Genomic DNA, 12,015 nt, shown 5'->3' on the forward strand with positions numbered 1-12,015 from the left:
GGTGGGCTGAAACAGACCACGAGCGGACGGGTTGCGAATCCGAAAAGCCAGGTCTGATCAACCAGGGCTCCCTCCCCGGCGCTGAATCTCGCTGCCGTACGTAAGCTCCGAAAGGGGAACAAATAAGCTCCGAAAGGGGAACGAATACCGGTCGTAAGTTGCAACGAAAAATCCAAAGAAAGGAAAAACATAAAGAAAAGAATATCTCCTGAATCTAAGCAATGCTTCTATCTTTCTTAACGTGAGTATTATATAACTGTTAACTCCATAAATTTCTTAAAGGTAACTCAGGAGGGTATATCAGTAGGAGAAGTTATTATTTCTTGTTATTTTTAACTGTACTGTTTTTCTACTTTTTCTTTGTATATTATATTGTCTTAAAAAAATCAAAAATAATGAATTGATTTAAATGGAAAATTGATTATAAAGTAAATAGAAAAAATAAATAATCTTTGTTTGACCCTAAAAAGAAGTATTCCTCTCTCTGTGGTTTCAAATCCTTTAAAGAACCAAACCCGGTTACCGAAAGTGTGAACTCCTTTAAATTGGTGGGATTGTATCAAGGATATTTTGGAATACCTCCTATTTTGACATGATTCACTTTCATGGCAAAAATGTCCATGGATTGATCCTACAAAATATTAAGTGCCCTTGGCTCCCAGGTGGTAAATGGCAACTGACGATGCTCAGCATCTTAAAAGATTGGGTTTATGGGATGCTGATGTTAACCCATGTCAGCCCAGGTTGGCTTGAAAGCTTCATGAATCCAAATGAAGTTTTCAGGGAGTCTGATCTGAGCTTTGGGTTTATAATGGAATCTGAAACCATGGTTTAGAGCAGGGATGAGCAATAACCACCTGAGGGCTGAATGTGCTTCCGGGCTGGCAGGCACTTTATTTACCTGCATTTTTGCAGGTATGGCTACCAACAGCTCCTTTTGCTTGCAGTTCACCATTCCCAGCCAATGGGAGCTGCAGGAAGAACCCTCATTGGCTGGCCACAGTGTACTGTGGCCTATGGAAGCTGAAAGCAGCCATACCTGTAGATGCATAAGTAAATAAAGCTAACTGGTGAACCATGGCTGGACTGTGGGCCACTTATTGCCAGCCTTGATTTAGAGCTTTACTGTGGAAATCTGGTACAGTCTTGTGTCTATACTATGGTGGGCTCGGTCACAGAGACCCTCTTGTGTCTGTTACTTGGAGCATGTTTCCACAGCAGCGTTATTTCGAAATAATGGAGCGTGTGTCTACACAGCAAGCCCGTTATTTTGAAATTATTATTTCAAAATAACGGGCTTCTTACTCTGACTTCTGTAACTCTCATTTCACAAGGAGTAAGGGAAGATGAAGGAAGAGTGTTCTTCCTTCGACTTCCTGTGGTGTAGACAGCACCGAAAGTCGAGTTAAGGTACTTTTGACTTCAGCTAAGCAATTCAAGTAGCTGAAGTTGCGTATCTTCGATTTTAGCACACAGTGTAGATGCACTTTTGGTGATCTGCAATCCCATATACCCCCTTGACTGTCTTGCTGAACCACACCCTCGAGTCCACTGTAGTACAGACACAGAGATGGGGTCTTAGCCCACAGCAGAATAAATCAGTCTGAGATCAGCTCCTCTCTGGGAAGGCTCAGTGAAAGGGATTTGCCACAGCACCTAGGTACATGGTCCCAATGGGACCAGAATTCCAAATAAGTTCATCTTACTCTGCATAAAGTTTAATACAGAGCAAGGTCATATTGTCTGCCCCTTTTTCATGTAAAGAGAGATGCACAGCCGCTTTCTCACAGGTAACAATTATTTACGTTGGGTTTATTAATAAAAGTGACTATATACTTAATAAAAGTAGGATTTAAATGATCATAAGAGATAGCAAGTGGAATAATGTAGGGTACTAAATAAAATAAAACACAACCCACAAGCCAATATTAATACACTAAAGAAACGTATTACAAATAATCCTCACCCCAATTCTTATTTCAGGTAAAATCCCTCTTTGGACAGAGCTGTCCTTTCTGACCTGGGTCCTGCAGTTCTCTCCCATCCCTAATGTTACATTCTTTTTGTTTCCAGGTACCTCCTTCGGAGTGGGAGAAAGGCAGTCCAGAAAGTCTGCTGAAGACCATCATTGTTTACTTTCTCCACCTTATATAGAATTTTCCTAGGTGGGAAACCTTTGTTTGATTCCCCTCTATCCCCTTATGGAAAAGTACAAAATTCAAGATAGATTCCAGCATCAAATCACATGATCACATATCTTTGTAGCACACCGGAGTCTGTGAGTCACTAGCAGTGTAGTACAACTTCAGGGTGATTCTCCTCCGATCAATTGTCTCTTCTTTGTTGTTCCTGATGGGCTGGTAATAGGCTTTTCCCAACATGTACAAATTGATGAAAAAGCTGCAGTCAATATTCCTAATTTCAGATACAGAAATGATACATGCATACAAATGGGAAAAGTTATAATCTACTGAATATGATTTTCCTACGATACCTTATGCAAAATACTTCTTGTAAAGCACATTCAAGTTATGTCCTATTCATAAGCGTATTTTCATAAATCATATGGAGAGCACCATGACACATACTCCTGGTCATTTGGTTGATGAAGAGATAGCACTCAGGAAGTCACAGGAAAGGCAGATTGACTTATTCTTGCAATACACCAAGCTTTAATAAAAGTAATAGTATTATCTTGTAATGTCAAAGAAATGAATGACTTCTGTGACATCCAGCTGAGTCTCTGACTTCAGTATTTCCAACTATCTTAATTTTATTACAAGTCTCATGATACTGATTTGTTTAAAGCTCCTGGTGATCATGTGACTGGAGTGCATCCCACAGCCTCAAAAAACAGGAGGCAAATAAAAAGAACACATTTTTTTCTGTTGTTCTTTATGCCAGTATCACGATTCTTGGGGTGCCTGACTTGTCATCTTTGAATACTTGAGGATGGCAATTTTGCGGAATCACATTAGAAGTAAAAGGACCAACCTAAATTGTGGAGGGGAAAAAAAACTGTAAACTGAGGGCACGTCTATACTTGCACCCTAGTTTGAACTAGGGATGCAAATGTAGGTGACTGAAATGGCTAATGAACCAGGGATTTAAATATCCCGTGCTTCATTAGCATAATCTCACCCACACACTGTTTTAGAGCTCAGCTGTTTTGAACCAGAGTGCTGTTAGTTCGAATCAAACCCCTTGATTCGAACTAACGTTACTCCTCATTTTTACAGACACCAATGTATTTCCCATGCTGACAGTTCCTCACTGGAGACATTATTTATTCATTATTCATTATTTATTCCTCATTTTTTGAGGAGTAACGTTAGTTCGAACCAAGGGGTTTGATTCGAACTAAGGCGGCCTGGAGTACACATCCTGGTTCAAAACAGCTGAACTCTGAAACAGCACGCGGGCGAGATTATACTAATGAAACGCGGGATATTTAAATCCCTGCTTCATTAGCAATTTCAGTCACCTACATTTGCATCCCTAATTCGAACTAGGGTGCAAGTATAAACGTACCCTGAGAGTCTTCTTCATTAGCCAGGTGGTGACTTTTCCAACAGTACTATTCTGCTATTTGACTTTGAAGATTTAGTTGGGGAGGCTCCATTCCTCCATTCCTGGTATTATAAGGGCAGTCCTTATATGTGCAGCTGTTTGTGCGTGTGTTCACCTTTCCTCATAATCCTCTACCCAACCTCAATTTTTCACACTTGCTATCTGGTCAAGCTAACTTCACCCACTGATCTGCATGTCATAGACCCGTTATTGGTTTTAAGTTAACTGAATGTTTTAGATGGAATAATATTTGTACAGCAGCACTTCTAAGATGAGGACTGTCAATGCTAAAGACTTTATTATAACCCTTATATTTTGCTGGATCCTGGAGGTCCAGGATCCAGCAAAACCGACTATATAGCTATAATGTCTAAAAACCTCTTAAATTTAGTATGAATAAACTTCAGTTGAGACGAGTCTGATTTTCAGGAAGCTGCAATAATGAGCAATTAAATAAAAACTCCTGAACTATAGTTTTGATTTTCTTCTTTAGAAATCACCTGAAATATTTTGGATTCTTTACCTTAGGGAAACACGCATAGAATGCTGCCAGGCATCTTGCTTGGCAGACTCCTCTATTGTCATGCATCATAGTCTCTGCTGGGTTTTCATTCCATAACTAAGTTTGTGGAACAATATGTAACATGTTTGAGGGAAGTTAGGTTCACTCTGCTGAGAAACCTCCTTCCTGGCCAATCGTGTGACATTAATTACAAAAGACATGTTAGAATAGTCTGTGCAGAGGACCATGAAAGCATGAATAAATAATGTCTCTAGTGATGAACTGTCAGCATGGGAAATATGTTGGTGTCTGTAGAAAACAGATGGATCCTCTGCCAGTTGTGATCATTTCTGCAGTAAAATGGTCAAATGTTTTTGTGCTATTTTCTTATCTGAGGATCTCTTTTCACATCCCTCGAGGAGCAAATGAAGCACAAAATGCTTTTGACAGTGTCTTTTCCCCCTCCTTTACTCTTAGGGTTTGGGAATTAGATGACATTTCATTACTTCCAGGGGTTAATATCGTGGAGTCTCAGGGTTTTATGAGGGTTTTTGTGTGTGTATATTTCCTTGTTTTTTGTTTCTCTCTCTTTTCAAATCCCCGCCCCCTCCCCCGCCCCCCCCCCCGTATAACTGAAAAACAACATGGTTAAAGAGGTTGTACTCTGAAGAAACACTTGAAAGCCTTTTTTGGTCTCTTTATGGGAATCTTGTCACGCCATTGTGTCCTAAGGCATCTATGCTCCTTTTCAAAATTGGAGTATCTGAAACTTCCACTTGAAAGTACCTTTGTGTTGGTCAGGGGTATGTGCACGTGGTGTGGAATTTTTTTTTTTTTTGCAGCTGATTTTGATAAAGCAGGAGGGGAATAAAGCACTGACCGGGCTGTTGACTGTCTGGTTGGTGGAGCTGTGTAGGGACGCTAGCAGACTCGCTGCAGCGCCTGTGAAGCAGCTGGCTTGTCCCCTCTCAAGCTCCTATGTGTAGGAGCAGCCAGGAGGCTTCACATACTGGCCCCAGAGCTCCCACTGGCAGCGAATTGTGGCCAATGGAGCTGGAGGGGTGGTACCTATGGAAGGAGCTTGGCATAGAGCCACCTGGTCACACCTCTGTGTAGGAGCCAGAGGGGGGACATGCACTGCTTCTGGGAGCTGCTTGACGTAAGTGTCAGTTGGAGCCTGCACTCCTGACCTTCTGAACTGTCCCAGCCCAGAACACCCTCCTACACCTCAAATTTCTCATCCCCAGTCCCACTCCAGAGCCTGCACCCTGAGCTGGTGCTCTTACCCTACCCCTTGAATGTTTATTCCCCACCTCTTCTCTGAGGCTCTGCCCCCACTAGCTCCATCCCTCCTCCTTCCATCACTCACTCTTCCTGTGATCCACTATGCAAAAGAAATGATGCTTTCAGCCATCTTCATTTCAATGAAACAAACCAAAACAGTTTTCTTATCTTAACACATTTTAAAACGTTCCCTTTATTTTTTTAAGTAATTTATCTTACACGTAGTATGGTAGCGTATTTGCTTCTCCTCTCCCTTGTCTCTGCTGCCGCCTTATTCTGTGTTTCTGGTTCCAAATGAGGTGCGTGGTTGACTAGTCAGCTTGTAACTCATAAGTTTTTACTGTATATAAAAATCATGTTAAGGCTGAAAAAATGCTATCTACTCATTATAACAGTAAAATGCTATATAAGAAGTGTAAAGTAAAGGTGTGCAGTACAATACCATGTGGACATATTATAATGGTATCTAAAAACAATACAGAAAACGAACATTTCTTCACTCTTCCAGGTGAATTTGGCAAGCAGAACAGAATGAAACCACAGTTGTAGACCAATGGCTTCAGATAATACTGTACACAGTAGATTTTTGAGAGGGGAAATTTGAAAAAGGGGGAAGACAGGAAAGCCCAAATACTTTAAAGGTGTATCTGAAAACTTTGCAAACAACGAGAACTTCATGGCCTGCACATTTTTGTTTTCCAAGTATATATATGAATATTTTCAAGAAGGAATTAAAAAATAGAAGCGAGCAGAGGAAAGATGCAAAGACACTTTGTCGTATGTTCACACTGCAGTTTTAGCCAAACTGCTCGTCCTCCCCAAAACCAAGTGTTTTGGCTGCAATTTCCAGAGTGTGCAGAGGCTAAAATTACAGCTGGCAGAAGCTATACTGTAAATTAGGTAACCTACTTTCTCTCTCTCTCCTTGCACGTCCGCCACCATGCCACTTGCACTGATTCCAATCTGATTTAAGATTGACTGGTGATCTGTGAATCTTGCTGCTCTGCACTCTCCTAGACTCAGCTCACCAAAATGGGAAAATGGAAGGCAGTATGAGACAGGCCACCTTTCTTTGTGTCCTAGGCTTGTTTTGTTACATAGAGTCTCTGTCAGTATTTAACCTCAGTCTGACTTTGAATTGTTTATGCTGAAGGAACAGATGATGATGGTGAAAGTTGTTAGATTTGCAACAGTACAATTCCCAGGAGAAACCAATTGTTTAATTGAAATCCAAAGGCGATAAAGCAAATTAAGTCCTGTTTGTCCCTTCTATAAAGCTATTAACTTCTGCAGAGTTAGACTGTAGGTGGATCTGACCCACTGCATTTAAGTAGTTTCTTATAATTTATATCTAAAGCTTTTATGAAGTGCTGTTGTAAACACGTACAATTTTAAACCTCTGAATATCAAGCTATTGTGTGTGTACTATTAATAGAAGTAAAATTACTAACACTGAACACTTTCAGTACAATCAATTCTGTTAACTTATGCTGCAATTAGTTGTATATTCTCAGATGAATTTTAGCATTGCTGCTTGCAAGAGCTTTGGCCCTCTCTCATATACAGTTCTTCATGCTCATGTATATCAAAATGGAAGCTGCACTCTTTGAATATATTACAGATCTGCCAAAAAACCAATAGCATCTCAAATATGAGATCATTCAACAGACAAAACACCCATTCATCAGTAAAAAGACTGACTGAAAAGAATTACGGACTTGTAGAACTGTATGGCCTGGTTTACACTAGATCAGGCAAGTAGGGTTAAGGTACACCATCAAGCTATGCAAAATGAGTAGCTGGATATGGCTTACCTTAAACCAAGCCATATCAGCGTCTACACTGCGGGAGGCCAATGGGAGCATATACTCTTGTCAGCTTCCCTTACTTCTCACAGAATAAGGAGTACAGAACACTGGCAGGGGATCATCATTTGATTTGGGAGTCTACACTAGTCCCACTAAATCGAACTCTGGGAGATCGACCTCTGAAGGATTAATCTTCTCCGTAATGTAGACACATTTGTTACCTGCACAGATTTCTCTGTCATTCACATGCACTAGGGACACTCATCCTAACCCAATTCCTAGGGCTTGGGGCTTAACTTCCTGTGGATCTGCAGCATCTCTTACCACTGAAACAGCCTTACACAGTAATATCCTTATCTCTAGTTATTGACAGTTACCAAGCAACCAGAATACACATGCTAAGCAAACAGTGTCAGGAGTATAACATTATGGTTTTTTGATAGCCATATTGGAAGGCCTAAAGCAGGGGTCAGCAGCCTATGGCTCTCGAATATGGAACCAAATGTGGCTCTTTTGACATTCCCAAATTACATGCAACTTTTTAAATTAAAATGAAAAATTAATTCAAAATTTTAAAAATGCATAATTACTCATGTCGAGATGGTCTTTTTCTGTCTATTTCACCTTAACCAGGGATAAAAATTCGGCAGTGAGCCCTAGCAAGAACTGGCTGCGCTGTGGCAAGAACTGGCTGGGGCACTGCTCGTTTAAAGGTCCTGCTGAGGGCATGATGTAGGGGATGCATATGCGCTCCCAGACGGGATAGTGAGAGGAGCTGGTGGCATTAGATGTCTTCATTGGGCAGCGGCAGCCCAGCTCTAGCTCCCATCTGGCTGCCTCAGTCTGTCCCCAGCCGCTGTGCTCCTGGGGCAGACCCTGCAGCCCAGCCCCAGTGGGCCCACAACTGCTACGGCAACCTAGCTGTGGTGGCCCAGCTTGGGTTCCAGCCACGATAGCCTGGCCAACAAGACCTTAATTGGGGCCCAGCCTACATCTGGCCACAGTGTTCTATCCCCAGCTCAGATCCTGGGACAGGCCCCATGGGTTGGGCTGGAGGCAGCCCCCCTCCTGCTGCAGCGCGAGGCCTAGCCCCTCGTCCAGCCACTGCTGACTGGGTGCAGTAGCCTAACCCCAGCCAGGTAAGGTAATCTGGTCCCAGGGCCCCTCCCCCCACACATACTTTACTTCCTACCCCCAGCACCCTGCCCTGCCTCCTGCACCTCCGACCCACCCCAACCTCCTTCCCTGAACCCCTCATACATTCCAACCCTGACTCCTGCACCCCACATCCACAAACTGCACCCACAGCAGCAGCAGAAGTCCCATTAAATATAGTCCTGTGAGTACCTTGTTTCATTTATGCTGCTATTAATCATCATGTCAATTATCAATAATATTAAGTTGTATATTTTCGGCCATGCAAATGGGCATTCTCATACTGGCTCTTTGTTGACTGCTTTTTTTGAATTTTGATGTCGTTTGGCTCTTTGGTTTGAAAAGGTTGCCTAGCCCTGGCCTAAAGCCTTCCTCTGCAGCCAGATTGAAGAGCAGCAGCCATTAGGTGTAAAGCATGGAGTCACATATCTGCATTCCATCTAAACTGCATTAACAGCCTGGCGTGACACTGTTTTAAGAAGAAGATCCTGTCCTAATGGCACCCACTATCACCAGATGAAGAGACAGATCTCAAGATGGGTAAAGAAAACTTAGTTTAACAGCATTTAGTCTGGCAAGAAACTGTTTATCAATAGTCGAGGTTATGGAATTCTCATTCTATGATTATGGTCCTCGTGTTCCTATGGGTTTTCTCTGACCTTTTCTGGTTTTTAATGGTTTCTATCGGCTATATAATTATTTTTGCTAGGTGTAAATCAACTAAGGTGGTGGGGTATGATTGGTTATGTAATTCTGTTACAGTATGTTACAATTGGTTAGTAAAATTATAGTAAAATAATTGGTTAAGGAATAACTGGTTAAGGAATGTGTATTCTGCTTGCTTGGTGATTGTTGATAAATAGAGAATAAGGCTATTACTGTGTAAGACTCTTTCAGTGGTAAAAGATCCTGCAGTTCTTCAGGAAGTTACGCCCTGAGCCCCAAGAATTGGGTAAGGGGTGGGTGTCCCTAGAGTATGTGAATGACAAAGAAAGCTGTGCAGATAACATCGTTTGATTTGGGGTTCTACGCTAGACTTGCTAAATCAAGCACTAGAAGATCGACTTCTGGGAACTTGATCTTCTCCGTAATGTAGACAAGCCCGAAGACTCCTTGAGAGGTCATCTAGTCCCCTGCCCTTATGGCAGGACCAAATACTATCTAGACTTTCCCTAAAAGGTGTTTTGTCTAAACTGCTCTTAACCCCCCCTCCTCCAAGGGGCAATTCATTGTACTTTAATTACTCTGACAGGAAGATTTTCCCAGTCTCCAAGCTAGAACACCCTGGCTGTAATTTAAGCCTATTGCTTCTTGTCTTATCCTCAGAAATAAAGGAGAATAATTTTTCTCCCCCCTCCTTGTAACAAACTTTTATGTGCTAGAAATGGTTATCTCCTCTCTGGGGAAGCTTAGATTGGAGAAAAGACAACCATTTCCCCCATCTTCCTACATAAATCATGTTTTCTAGACCATTAATCATTTCAGATGCTTTCCTCTGGACTTCCTCCAGTTTGTCTACATAGTTCCTGAAATGTGGCATCCAAACTGGACACACTACTCCAATGGAGGTCTAATCATGGTGGAGTGTAGTAGAAGAATGACTTCTTGTGCCTGTCTTAAAACATTCCTGTTAATACATCCCAGAATGATGTTTGCTTTTATTTGCATCAGTGTCACATTGTTAACTTCTGTTTAGTTTGTGTTCCACTTTCCAGATCCCTTTCTGCAGTACTACTTCCTAGGCTGTCATTTCCCATTTTGTATGCATACAATCATGGGCAGCAGGTACAAGAGGCAGTGCCTGGCTCTGCCCACACTCTACCCCTGCAGTCCCTGCCCTTCCTTCAGCATGTTTCTCCCAGTGTCCTGTGGGTATCTGGGCTTCAGCCCTCTTAGAGATGGGCCTGGGTGCTGCCTGCACTCTGGGGCCAAGGGAACCACCCACCATGTACTCTCTGGAGCTGGCCCCCTCCCACACCCATACTATGTGGAAATCTGAGGCCATCCCCCTCCTCCTGTGCTCCCACCTGGGCCACACTTCTCCTCTCCCCTCTCCTTATGAACCCACTGGGGAAGGTGTGGCCTGCCCCTAGAGGTGCGGGGGTTGCTTTGCTCACACGGGTCCTTGGATGGCAGGGGCAGGGCTCCCAGCAGAAGAGGCTGAGGGTTTGCCTTCCACATCCCTAAGTTCACCTACCATTCATGGCATAACTGATTATTCTTTCCGAAGTGCAGTACTTGGCACTTGTACTTATTAAATTTCATCCTTTCATACTTCATCTTTCATACATTTCACAAGGCATAAAGGATCTGATGACAAAGGGTTCTGGGGTCAGCTGATCCCTATCTAGACTACTGCGGCCATTTTCATGTAAATGAAGCGGCGATTATTTAAATCGCTGCTTCATTTTGCTATGTTTAGTAAACTCATCTACATGGCTCCGTCAATGGAGCCATGTAGTCTACACACACCCTTAGAGTATATTTTCCTAGTTTATGAGAAGGTCACGAGAGAAATGATATACGAATTATCATTTATGACCAGAGTCTCATATTCTTGCTTACACTGAGTAGGGTCTCACTCTACAAGTGGGTTCCAGAATTTTTATAGCTATAAATATTGAGCTATTTTGCAGCTGATTTAAAACCATTCCAATTTAAGAACAGCTGCTTACCACAGCGAGCTCTAAGATGGGTATCTGAGGAAAGGGATGGGGAGAAACACAGGCAGTGATTATACACATGACTAGTGATAGTTGTCTTTATGATAAAATATTTTAGGGACTGCTGCTTGTTTCAAGGCACAGTTTTCACTTTAACTTCCATACAGATCAGCTGCGGTGGGGAGATTAAACTCGTTAGTATTATAAAGGTCAGACTTACAGGATCATGCAGGTTAATTCTCATATGCTTTTAAACAAGAGGGTTGCTACTGTCAGGCCATATGTCAGTGGAGGCAAGAGATTTTTATTGAGCCATAATAATAGAGAGATGAATATGTATGTATCCTCAAAATACAGAAGAACTTGTCATTCTTTGCCTACTCTCTGGGTTTTATAAAAGGAGGACCAGGGTAGATTGCAGCAATAGTGGAGGCTCTTGCACCACCAGAGTATTTTATGAAACTAGTGTGTTTTACATCTCTCCCCCACACATCCATTTCTATTATATAAATGTGTTAGCTAATGCTTAGTAACTGTACCGGTTAAAAAAGGAGAAAACTAAGCACTTGTCTAAAGTGGGAACTTTTTAGCCACTTCATGGCCAGCAGTACAAATCCCTAGCCTCAGATGGCAGAACTGGTGGTGATACACATTGCTGGATGTTTTCTTTTGTATGAAACTGGGGTGCATCCCCTGACACCTCCATTTTTGTTCATGTTCACTTGGAGACTCATCTCTGAGGCTGAAATTCAGGAGAATGAATAGCTCTTTAAAAAAATCTGAATACTTAACCCCAGATGGTGTAATTATGTGTAGCTCAGTTGACTTCCAAAGGACTTGGAAAAGTAACACACAGTGAATAATGAAAACCCACAATCCTTTACATAACATGAACAACATAGGTCTAATACTTGCTGCTTATTTTAAATTGCCAAGTATGTATAAGTACTGTGAAGCCATATATATTTGGAGCGGCAATGTGAATTTTGTAAATGCGTGCTGAGATGTCATGAACATATATAATGAACTGTTG

This window comes from Pelodiscus sinensis, chromosome 12 (assembly GCF_052426305.1).
Source record: "Pelodiscus sinensis isolate ZL-2025 chromosome 12, ASM5242630v1, whole genome shotgun sequence".
NCBI lineage: Eukaryota > Metazoa > Chordata > Testudines > Trionychidae > Pelodiscus > Pelodiscus sinensis.